Raw genomic sequence first — 11192 nt, forward strand, 5'->3', positions numbered from 1 at the left:
CTTCTATCACAATCATCTGATGCGTGTAGCTCCCGATACTAGACTGTTGTACATGGACACAGATTCCTATATAATATTGCTGAGCGATGAAAAGACACTGCTTGAACTAGCTGACGATCACTTGGACAACTCAGCCTATGAGCAAGACAATCATTTGTATTCGACGAAAAACAAAATGGTACTGGGGAAGTTTAAGAATGAGATGCCTCGTGATCATATACTTGGTTTTTGTTGCTTAAAACCCAAGCTATATGGGCTAGATCTCTGTAGCAAGAAACAGTACAACCGTGCCAAAGGTGTGAAGCACGAAAACTTCACTTTTCCATGTACACAGATGCTCTTGAACATGGCACAATACACAGGGTTAAACAGAACCTCATCGTGCAGAAGGACAACGTAAACAAAAGCGTGACCGTGAGAAAAATAGCTCTCAACCCTCTGGACACAAAGCGATATATTTGCTCGGATGGAGTAGAGACATTACCTTTTGGTATGACAGTCTTGTGATTAGCTACTGTAATGAAAGAGTGGTGACTGTATCGTAGACTTTGTTATGGAGTTCACATGTTGAATAATAAAAAGGGAAGTCAATGCTTTATTCAAGCAACACAAGTGACGAACCTTTTTTTGTATCCCACAGGTACTTGTAATTGTAATTAAAAGTCCAGTGTCTCACAAATGGTTGTAGTTGTGTTATCCTTATTCTAATAATTGTATGCTTGATTTAGAGAGCGATGACTATAAGCAGCACCATCTTGTATTAACATTTCCGAAAAAAAATGCTTTTTTGGAGTAATGCTCTCAACGTCCTTGTACTCGCACAAAAGTTTTGTATGTAGCTTATCTTGTAATATTGTTATAATGTTGTGCACGCATCTCAGAGTCTCAAAATGAAATTATATACTTGATTTAGGCAGCAGATGCCTGTAAGCAGCATGTCTTGTATTATTCTGAAAAAAGTAACTTTTGGAGCGATACTCTCAATGTTCTTGTACTCACACAAAACTTTTTACGTAGCTTATCTTGTAATATTGTTACAATGTTGTGTATCTCAGAGTCTGAATAATGCTTTATTGTATACCCTTTTGTTGGCATAAGTAAATAAAATCAGTTTCTTTGGAAAACAACAAACATGTTTTTTATTGATCTCTTAGAGCACACTGCAGCATGACAGCATCTTCCCTTTCTGGAATTGTTTACGCACAAGAGTTGGTATAAGTCTGTCGTTGAGCTTGAAATTTGTTGGTGAGAACCTTCGAGTACACTCTTGTAGTGGAAATCCACAACAGAGAAGTGCACCTACATAGAGACAGTAGAGTCCACAGGTTGCAGATTCATATCCCTGGAGTCGTTTTCGATTATAGTGAAACGATTTCGTGTGATCAATGAATGTGTAAAATTTCTTGTACACTGGAGGGGTACCATAACTGTCGAAATAAGAGATGCTTCCATTCCAGGCAATATGACATAGTGTCCAGTGTTCTCCATGTGAAGATCTGGGAGCGGTGTTCACCACGTAAAGACCAGGCTCGGCTTTTTGCTGCGCAATTTCATCACATGCAAATGTCCCACGGAAGCAAGACCTTGTGCAATGGTTGCGGGAAAACGTTGCATAGAACTCCCACTCTTCCATCTTCTCTAGACGAATTTCACTCGTCGGTGTTTGTTGATTTCCAGAACACGAGGAGTCTCCGAAATAAAAAGTACAGTCACAGCTTCCGTAAGGTTTGCAGCAAATGTCAGTGTAAGGCGAACGTTGGCTTGGGTTGAGTGAGTGCACCTCCACGTCTGGTGTGAGGTGGTAATAGAGCATAAATTTTTCTTTTTGATAGGCCTCTGGAGGTAGGGGGATGTCTTTGCGCTTCAGTTTGTGAAGCAAGTTCATGTAACCCTTTGTGTAAATATCCCGTGGAAAGTCAAAGTCATCCGTGTACTGTTGACCACCAACATCGAGCACTGCTCTCTTTAGTTTAAAATGCTCCAGTTTGAAAGGGTTTCGCTGCAAGTTGCCCTGGTATGCAACACTCTTGACCATCAACACCGTCAATTTTGATGGAACTCTTTCACTGTAGAGGTCGTCGAATATCGCCTGAGACTGGTTTGGTGCAATCGTTCTGTACTTAATTTCCAAACCTCGGAGGAGATACGAGGCTGGTGTCGTTTGAAGTCTTCGCTCAATGCCGACAAGTACGCTGGGTGATACCTGCACTCGTCGAAGGTAGAGGACAATGCGTGCAAACTCCACTGTATGTTTTTCATTCTCAGTGGGGCCAAAGAGAAGTCTAAATTCGTCAGTCGTTTGCCTCAGCACAACCCTGAGATCGGTTCCATTAAGCAAAAATTTTTCCTGCTGGCAGATGTTACTGAAGATTGGTGCATAAAGATCACAGAGTGCAGATCCTTTAGTACGTTTGTAACGAGCAAACATCCCTTTTGCTTCAGCAGGCACGGCAAAATTTTCTGACTCTCCCACTGGATCTGGTTCGTATAACATTGCGGACAGTGTGTGAGTTTGAGTAACATTGTTTGCATTGGTAATGATATCCAGGTAGGAGCGATATGCATAGTGCTCGAAATTAGAAACCAGTGTCGAATTTAGATAAATATGCACATGTTGAAAGAGGGAAGAGGCAAAACTCTGAACGGGGATCACGTTGTCTGGTGTCACAGTCGTGCCTACCGTGGCGGATGCCACGTCCCCATTTTTGCGAACAATCTTGCATTGAATGTGTAAGAAACTCGACTGTAGATCGAAGAAGGCACCTCCAAGACCGGGAACATTATACTCAATCACACCACTCGATGTTGGTGCTGAAACAGGAAAGAACTCCACGTATTCTGACTTCTCCAAGGAAAAGTTGGTTGGAGGCAATGAAAAGAGCTCCAGTTGATTTGTTGTGCAGAGGCAGGAATTCTTGTGTACAATAGCAATGCTAGACATGTTTCTCAGGTGAAAAAGTCAACCTTTCTTCGTTTCTTCACCACTTTCACTGACCGGCCAACCCTCTTGCGTTTGCTTTTATTGCTTTTTCTTCCTTTTCCTTTAAGTTTGCGAAGCAAATCGTCATGGGTTGAGTGGATCGTGCGGCCAACACCTCTCTTTACAGCCTCTCCAAATGTTGTTCCTTGTTGAACTTCTTCAGCTATATGACGTCCCGTGTCGAGGAGTTTTCGTCCCACATATGGTGCCACTTGTTTAGTTAGTATAGGCATGAACTGCTGCACCAGGTCTGAGAAAAAGCCTGATCCAACTTGATAAAGCGGTCCCGAATAATGTGGAAGATCACGCTTACCGCCACCAAAATGTGCGACGCAACAAGGTGGCTGCAATATATGCATTTTTTTCTTAGACTTTCCTAAAGTGTAATGTGACCCCGACACGTCCTGAGCCTGCAATGAATGGAATGAAATCATCTATCTCGTTTGCCAACTCGATTTGAATGGTAGTTAATTCCTTTGCTACTACATATTTATAGTACAGGTTTGTAAAAGAATAAGAAATGACTTCGTTACGATTCTGTACCCTGAATGGAAGTAGACGTAAAAGTGGCGCAGTTATATCTCCTACAGCTTCGCTCCCGATGATGTCTGTGTAAACGAAGATGTAATTTTGTGCCGGGAAAAGACATATATCGCGCTCTGCCACAGCAAAGTTGGAGAAAGTTGTTCTCGCTCCAAATCCCAACATAAGAGCTAAATATGGATGAAAGGTGGTGTAGCCATCGTTATGACGTTCCAGCTGGCAGACGTTGTTGTAGGAATTGTAGAATAAAAGACGAGCGTCCTGAGGTAGCTGTAACTGTGTCCTATATGCATGATTTATTGCATCTACGAGATCCTGTCCTGAGCTGTAGTAGCCTTCTGGAATTTCATATTTTTTGTGCGCGACTGATAAACAATTAGGGTGATTTCCTCTTCGGTATCCACTTGATACTTGAGTACCTTCACAGACCGACCTTTATCAATCTCCGAGCGACCAATAATCTTCTGAGTAAAGCCAAGTTTAGCTGCCAGCGTGGAACTGAATTCCAAGCCAGCATTCAGCGGAAGCTGTATTTCATAATGACCAGTTGCACGTATTATTCGTGCCTGTGTCCTGTAATGCTTTGCGAGCAACTGTTTGATGGGTGGGAGAATGTTTTCTCCCGCCTGAAACTTGATCTTCTCCTTTGTAGTTGTAGCACCGAACATGCTTGTCTCTGTTATCTCATTAACATCATCTGTGACATTCTTGATTGCAAAAGGAATATTTACCTCTGTCAGGGCAACTTCCCACATACCATCTAGACTGATGGGTTGAGAGAGCTTAACACGAAACTTGCTCATCGTGTTATTGGGAAATTCATTAGTGGAAGCATTCGAGAGCAGATTTACATAAAACTGGCTCGCCATTTTCCTCCTTTCTGGTAAACGTTAAGTTGCACGCACTACTTTTATATGCAACTGGTGTGCCACTTGTTTTCTAAGTCGAGGAAAATCTCGAGAGATGTGGTTCGAGATAGTCACCCTGAAAGAGCTTCACTTTTCCACTTCAGACGTTACACACACACACCTTACAACAACAAAAAAAATCACCAGATCCTCGCTGAAGATAATGTTATGCGAGAAAAGAAAAGCTGTTTGTTGCTCAAGTCGCAACAGAGAGATACACGAGTCAAGATAATTGATCCGAAAACTTGTTTTGCGAAAGGGGTACTTAAGCGAAGTTTTTTCCCGGCGACCACAATGTGGTATGCTTTTCCTCAAGATTGGCAGGAGTTCTGAGGAGAACACTTTGACGGCAAAGTGGTGCGTCCTACTGTCGTCTTCAAATCTTGTTACAGTCTCTATTCTTTTCAGTGATGTTGTGTGGATTGTGTCGTATATGCATGGATGCATGAGGCACAGCATATCGGAGGACTACATGGATGTATGAAGCACAGCCGTTCAGAGGACTACATTGATGCATGAAGCACAGCAGTTCAGAGTCCTTCACCACTAAAGGTCAGTCCGTTATAACTCTATATACTATATGGTTGCGCGTGAGCATACATTGTGTGCCCTCCCGTAAAAGTTCTTAACAATGTTTGTGTAAGGTGTGTTCTTAGAAATATCATTATGTGACAGTTTGTGTGCTGCATTGTGTAGCAGATGTGATGCATCATTACGTATGTGTCACCGTGTAGTAATTGCAATACTTTGTGTGTTGCAGGTGATGCAGTTCAAATTGATTCAAATAAAATATAAAAACGAGACATATGTTTGGTTATCAATCACTTGCATGAGCCGGGGCGGGGCCGGCGCGAGATTGGTCTGGCCTATCTTGCTCTCAGCGTACTGCTAACAGCGCCTGGCTAGTTATGACACTGCTAAATATGCACTGCTCCCAGGCAACGTCTGGAGAGCTCCCAGCGTCCTGCTAACAACGTCTGGCTAGCTATGTCATTTGCTAACTACGTACTGTGGCTACCGTGCCCGCCGCCACCCAGCGTAGAGCAACGTGTTGCTAGAATTACGTGATCGCTCCCAGCGTCTACTGCTCCCAGCGTCTGGCTGGCTATCTCAGTGCTAACTACGTACTGCATGCTCCCAGCGTCCTGCTAACAACGTCTGGCTAGGTATGTCATTGCTAACTACGCACTGCTCCCAGTGTAGAGCAACGTGTTGCTAGAATTACGTGATTGCTTCCAGCGTCTAGCTAGGTATCTCAGTGCTAACTACGTACTGCTCCCAGTGTCTGTAGAGCTCCAAGTGTAGTGTCGCGTGTCGATATAGTTACGTCATAGCTCCCAATGTAGAGTTCTAGCACTACTTAGTGCAAGCATAAAAAATATTTTGATAAAGAAACACGATTGTCATGTATCAAGGAACGATCTCTCTTTGCATTTTTCGCCTGGAGTTCTTGTTGGTGCAAAGCGGGAGGCTTTCATTATACAATGTGGGGAAGCCGCCGTCAAGGGGGATCCGCGTTTGCTCGAATGCTTGAATCATTGAATGTCTAAATAAGCGTAGTGCTCTCGCTGTTAAGAAGCCGTTAAGAATCGCGGAACTACGTTTTGTTTTATTTGAGATAAAAAGACACCCGAAGGAGCACAAAGGTTGTTGCACATCGTACAGGATCGATGGTAGTATAAGTTGTATGACTGCAGGCAAGGCACGACTGCGAGATCTACATTGTTAATGGTGTGCACTGATTATTATTACTTCCCACGAACATCTCGCAGCGTGAGGAAATGATGTAATTGAGCACATTTGGATTCCAGCTGTTGCACGACAGCGTCGTAGCGCGCGTTTCTACCACCCGCTTCGCGTGCACAACCGCTTTGGGAAACGGGAGCTTTTTGTCGTAATTGTGAAGCATTACACAAGTTACATTTCACATCACACCATACACGAATTTAATACCAAGATGTCACAACGCACTTTCTGTCACAGGTTTGCAAACGCGGTAGAGGACTCAGTACACGTACTGAGTCCGTACGGTTTAAGGAAGAGATCCCGAAGACGATTTATCTTGGTGTCCGGTTGGGGTGTGAAGCCCATATCTACTGGATTTGGGGCTTTTTTAGCCTGGGGAGAATACCTGGTGTAACGTTTTGAGCAGCATGCTTGTGCTGAAGTAAATTGAAACTAGGCATGGAACTGAACATCAAAGTCAGTGTTATTCAAGATGTCAGTGTTCGACAACACACATTACAGACTACATACAGACTTTCTTTTCTGTTCCCAAAACCGTAGCATAGCGTGTCACTAAACGTCGCCATACACGAAGTTTTCTTAATTGCTTTAAGCGTACGCAGATAAAACTTTCCCAGTCCCAGCTTATGTGGCGACACCACATAAATATTCCCACATATTCCGAAAAGATCGCGTCCGGAAACTTTACAGATCTTCAAACATATCATTCCCTCCACGCCATTTAAATGTGGCTTTTCAGCACAACCTTTGCTTCCTTTGGAGTAGTTCCCACCTATGACACGATAACGAGGCAACAGAAATTGCAAAACAAGATTGGAGCTGACCAGAAAACATTAACTCATTATTACAGAAATCGTTGTTAATTTTTATTACACAAACACTCGTTTTTAACGCTTCTTAGTAGAGTATTCGAGGACAAACAGCCCATTGCCTTGCAGTAGATTTCGCGGAGCTAGTACCGGAGGGAACGCGAGCGCCGCGCCGCGGCCAACAATAGACTCGACGAATTGGGACGGCATTCTCCAGCCGAGTTCGGTCTCCTTACTTCTCCTCCGTGCATTCTACTCAGATCGTAACCGCCATGAACTGATGCTTGCGTTTCAAGTTTATTTCGCTTTTGCGGCTCCTTCTTTGTTTCGTAGCTTGTTTTGGTTTCGAACCGGGTTGTGCTGGTGACTGTGATATTGGTAAGCACAGGTTTCACTCACACTGCTGGGATATACGAATCGGTTATGACGGTTACGGCGGGCTCTCTACTACCAGGAAGCTGACTCAGAGATAATCGCCGCTGCTAGCAAGTCCAGTGTGTGCGGTTTATGAGTGATTCGTAGAAAGCGCAGGTATGTGCACGTCGGTTTTGAGTTCATAATTTTGTTTACATTTGTAGAGTGTGCAAATAGGGCCACTATTACATGGTGGGCTCCCGAATTGTTTTTCAGCGTTGTTGGCCCTTTCAAATTCGTGCGATAATTATCGTCACTTGTATTTCAGGACAGAGAGCGATGCGTGAAAGAAAGGCAGATGTTGAGGAAAGGGCGAGCCTGTACACAGATGTAACGTAAGTTTTCTCTTAGCTGTTCGAATTGATCTTTTGCTTTGTTTGTGTTCACTTTTATGCAGGCGTAGTCGCAAAGAAAGAAGACAGCCTAAATGCCGAAATGACGTTGCTTCCCGCGAGGTTCTAGTGCATTTCAACAATTAGAAACGGTCAGTTAACTGCCTTTATTGTTCACAAGAGAGAGTATGGAAAAATGTAGTAGTGCTAATCAAATGTAAGGAGAATAAAACCTTACGGCAAGCATATTCTTGTGTTATTATTTATGACTATTATCAGGACATTAAAATTAAAAATGAAATAAAAGCATCGAGAAATAACATGTATTCAATAATAATGAAAAATGTAGTTACGTGTAATTTGCATTTTCATCGCACGTTAATTATACGTTGTCAGTTTGCTGTTGATTATTCCACTTTTTCAACATTGGTATACGTTGAATTCACGCGTAAACTACGTTTCAGTTAAGTGGAATATGCGTTCTGGTCGCTGTTAATTTAACCCGTTTCTTCCTGTGACATCAGCCAGGCTGAATCGACGTTAATTGTTAACGTTGACCCTGCATTCACATAGTTGATTTTCACCCTGTTTTCAGCGTTGAATTTGCAATGTTGTGTTGACTGGGAATGACTGCTTTACATAATTAAATAAGTACACGTGTGAAGCAAGGACCCCACACTCTAACAGTAATATCAACAGCATCATTATTTCTGATTGTTGTTAATAGTTCATGGTGGAACTGGTCGTTAACTCATAATGCCCCATACTTCGATTTTTATGTCGCTCTTCGCTGGAAAACAGTTCGTCAACCGACCGGCATAAAAGGGTAAAGTTACACGACCAAAGCGCTCAGCGGCAAAGGATGAAAGTTTGTTATCACTAATCCGCAATATGGAATGTAAAATGCTAACTCTGTTACGTTGCATGAACAAGATTTTCATAATTTGATTTTCCGAATTGCTTACTCAATTTTTTTTATGCTGTGCACACACTAGGAATTTCGTAGTTCGCGATGAATACCAGGCAGTTCGCTGTGGATCCTCAGTTTAAATTTGCTTGAATTTTGAACAGCGACAACTACTACGGTAAGCTTATTTGGTGAAAGCATTGGCTGCTGTGTACACATTTGGCATTGAAATGTGTAATGAAACAATCTTCGGACTTAAAATAACGGTTTGCCGGACGCGCGGGCAAAATGAACTCGTTATTATATAATAATACTACACCAGAATTTCCTATTCGGTGAATACGTAAAACAACGTGCATCAACATGACAGCGGTTACGAATTCCCGACGCCTTTCAAGCACTGAGAACTCCGTGCAGCTGGTGTACACGCAATGCAATAGCCCTTTCGACTTCATTCGTATTACAAATCTCGTCCAACTGGACATTTTGCTTGCGTTTATTCTTCGTATAATCAACCACGGAGCAGTGTGATCCAGATAAACATATGTTGTTGATTTAGAATAATCCAGGCCGTACGAAAATGCCACAAACCATCACCGCGCCTACTGTGAACTTGCATTCCGACAGCTTCACACGCAGTCCCCGAGCCGAACGTGCTCGCAGGTGGCGCGCTGTGTCAAGAGTACGGGGAGTGCCTCGTTCGCGCAGGTTCGCAGCTAAAATTCTGTTCTATACGGACATACACACACACACATACATACATAGAGCTTTTTTCCATTTTGACGCTCCTAACGCTAACGCATTAAAGCACTGTATGACAGTTATAGGCGTGCGCCATAGAGTTAATATAGGAAGACTCTAGAGAACGTACTTGGCGCGCCGTCAATGGGATTCTCCTATCCCCGAGCGTGACCGCCCGGGCGCAGCCATCCGTTGGTCATGGACAGTGTTAGTGGACGAATTTCAGCCCCTAACTACAGCGGAGCTGCTCCGTTTGTTGCCAACCCTGTGCAGTCACGTCGGACGAAACACGGGGGAACGCGCCGATGGAGGCAACGGCGTCCACCGTTGGAAGCGAGGCTAGCCGTGTATTTGCGTTGAGTACGCACGAAGCTTCGGGATACATGCAGAATTGAATAGTGCTATCATAATCACAAGGTGAACGTTGCCATATCAAACGTGAATCATGTATTGTCTATGAGATTACCTGCGACACCGCCAACCCTTTGCTTTCCACCGACACGGATGAAGACGTTTACCTATGACGTATTGAAGTGGCGTTTGTATGCTTTGCGAGCGAGATCAATAAATCGTTAACCATCGTAACGAATGTAGGCATGTATTTCCGAAGGCAACAGAATTCCAAAGATGAATACACACAGCATGGCACACAGTAAACCGTGATAATAAAGTGACGAACGAACGGCAGCACACAAGCAAGTGTTGTAGTGGGAAAATATTCAATGCTTATTTGTTTAACGAATACATATGAGGTACGCACACAGTACGCCGAATTTAGATAGCAAGTGAAGAATTTAGGAAAACGAGCACGTCAAGTTTAGCGGAATGAAGCAGCCAACGGAAGGCAACGCCTTTCATGACCAACGGATGGCAGCTGCTCCCGTGTGGTCACGCTTTTTGAGCGAGTCCGACCCCCCCCCCCCCCTCCCCATGCAGCTTCCTATGACAATAAATGCGGAAAAGTTACAGTAGATAACCTATTGTTATACGTAACGAAAAATATGTTCGTAAATATGATACGGTCCTGTCCCACGGGCCGAAAACTAGTGATGAAAAAATATACATGCCGACAGCACTTCCGCAGGACACTGGGGACAACGGTGAAACACTCAAAACGATAGCAGAAAAGCGTAAGCATTGTAATTCACAAGTGACCGTACGTCACACACACAAAAATAGTCGTTCAATTGTAATACCTATCTGGTCAACGTATGATGTTAGGTTACCTCGGGTGCTGCCAGGTTTGCCGGGCCTACTGGTGTGGTTTCAGTAGAACAAAATTTTTGTGTTCAGTGGGGTAGGTACCCTACTGTTCGAAGGCTGGTACCATTAAAACTGAACTATTGAGCTAAACTGAACTATAACTAAACTAACTGAACTGAACTATTCTCCTATCAAAAAAATTTTGTTTGGTGGACGTACTTCGTTCCGCCAAGGCAATTATTTAGCAAGACTGAGCTCTTTCCCCGATAATAACAACACAAAATAGGCAAACTCTTGTACGTGATTGAGGAGCATGTCTTGGAAAGAGAAAATTATACTCGATCAGTTGACACTTATTGCGAGAAAGTACCTTCTTTAGACATTTACGGGTCTGGAAAACACGCACGCACACACTCTCGAATGGGTACGCATGGACCTGCATGTTCTTATTTGGCATCGTCCCAACTCGAAAAACAGTCTTGATTCCGATGCTTGTTCTGTGTTCCAAAAAAGTGGTTGTTAAGTTTCTACGATCATCGAGAACACCCCTCTGCTGTTTGTATTTTTAATTTTGTTTGCCAGAACCCGGTACTCGGTCGCCTATTTCTT

The sequence above is a fragment of the Ornithodoros turicata genome, unplaced genomic scaffold (genome assembly GCF_037126465.1).
Source record: "Ornithodoros turicata isolate Travis unplaced genomic scaffold, ASM3712646v1 Chromosome37, whole genome shotgun sequence".
NCBI lineage: Eukaryota > Metazoa > Arthropoda > Arachnida > Ixodida > Argasidae > Ornithodoros > Ornithodoros turicata.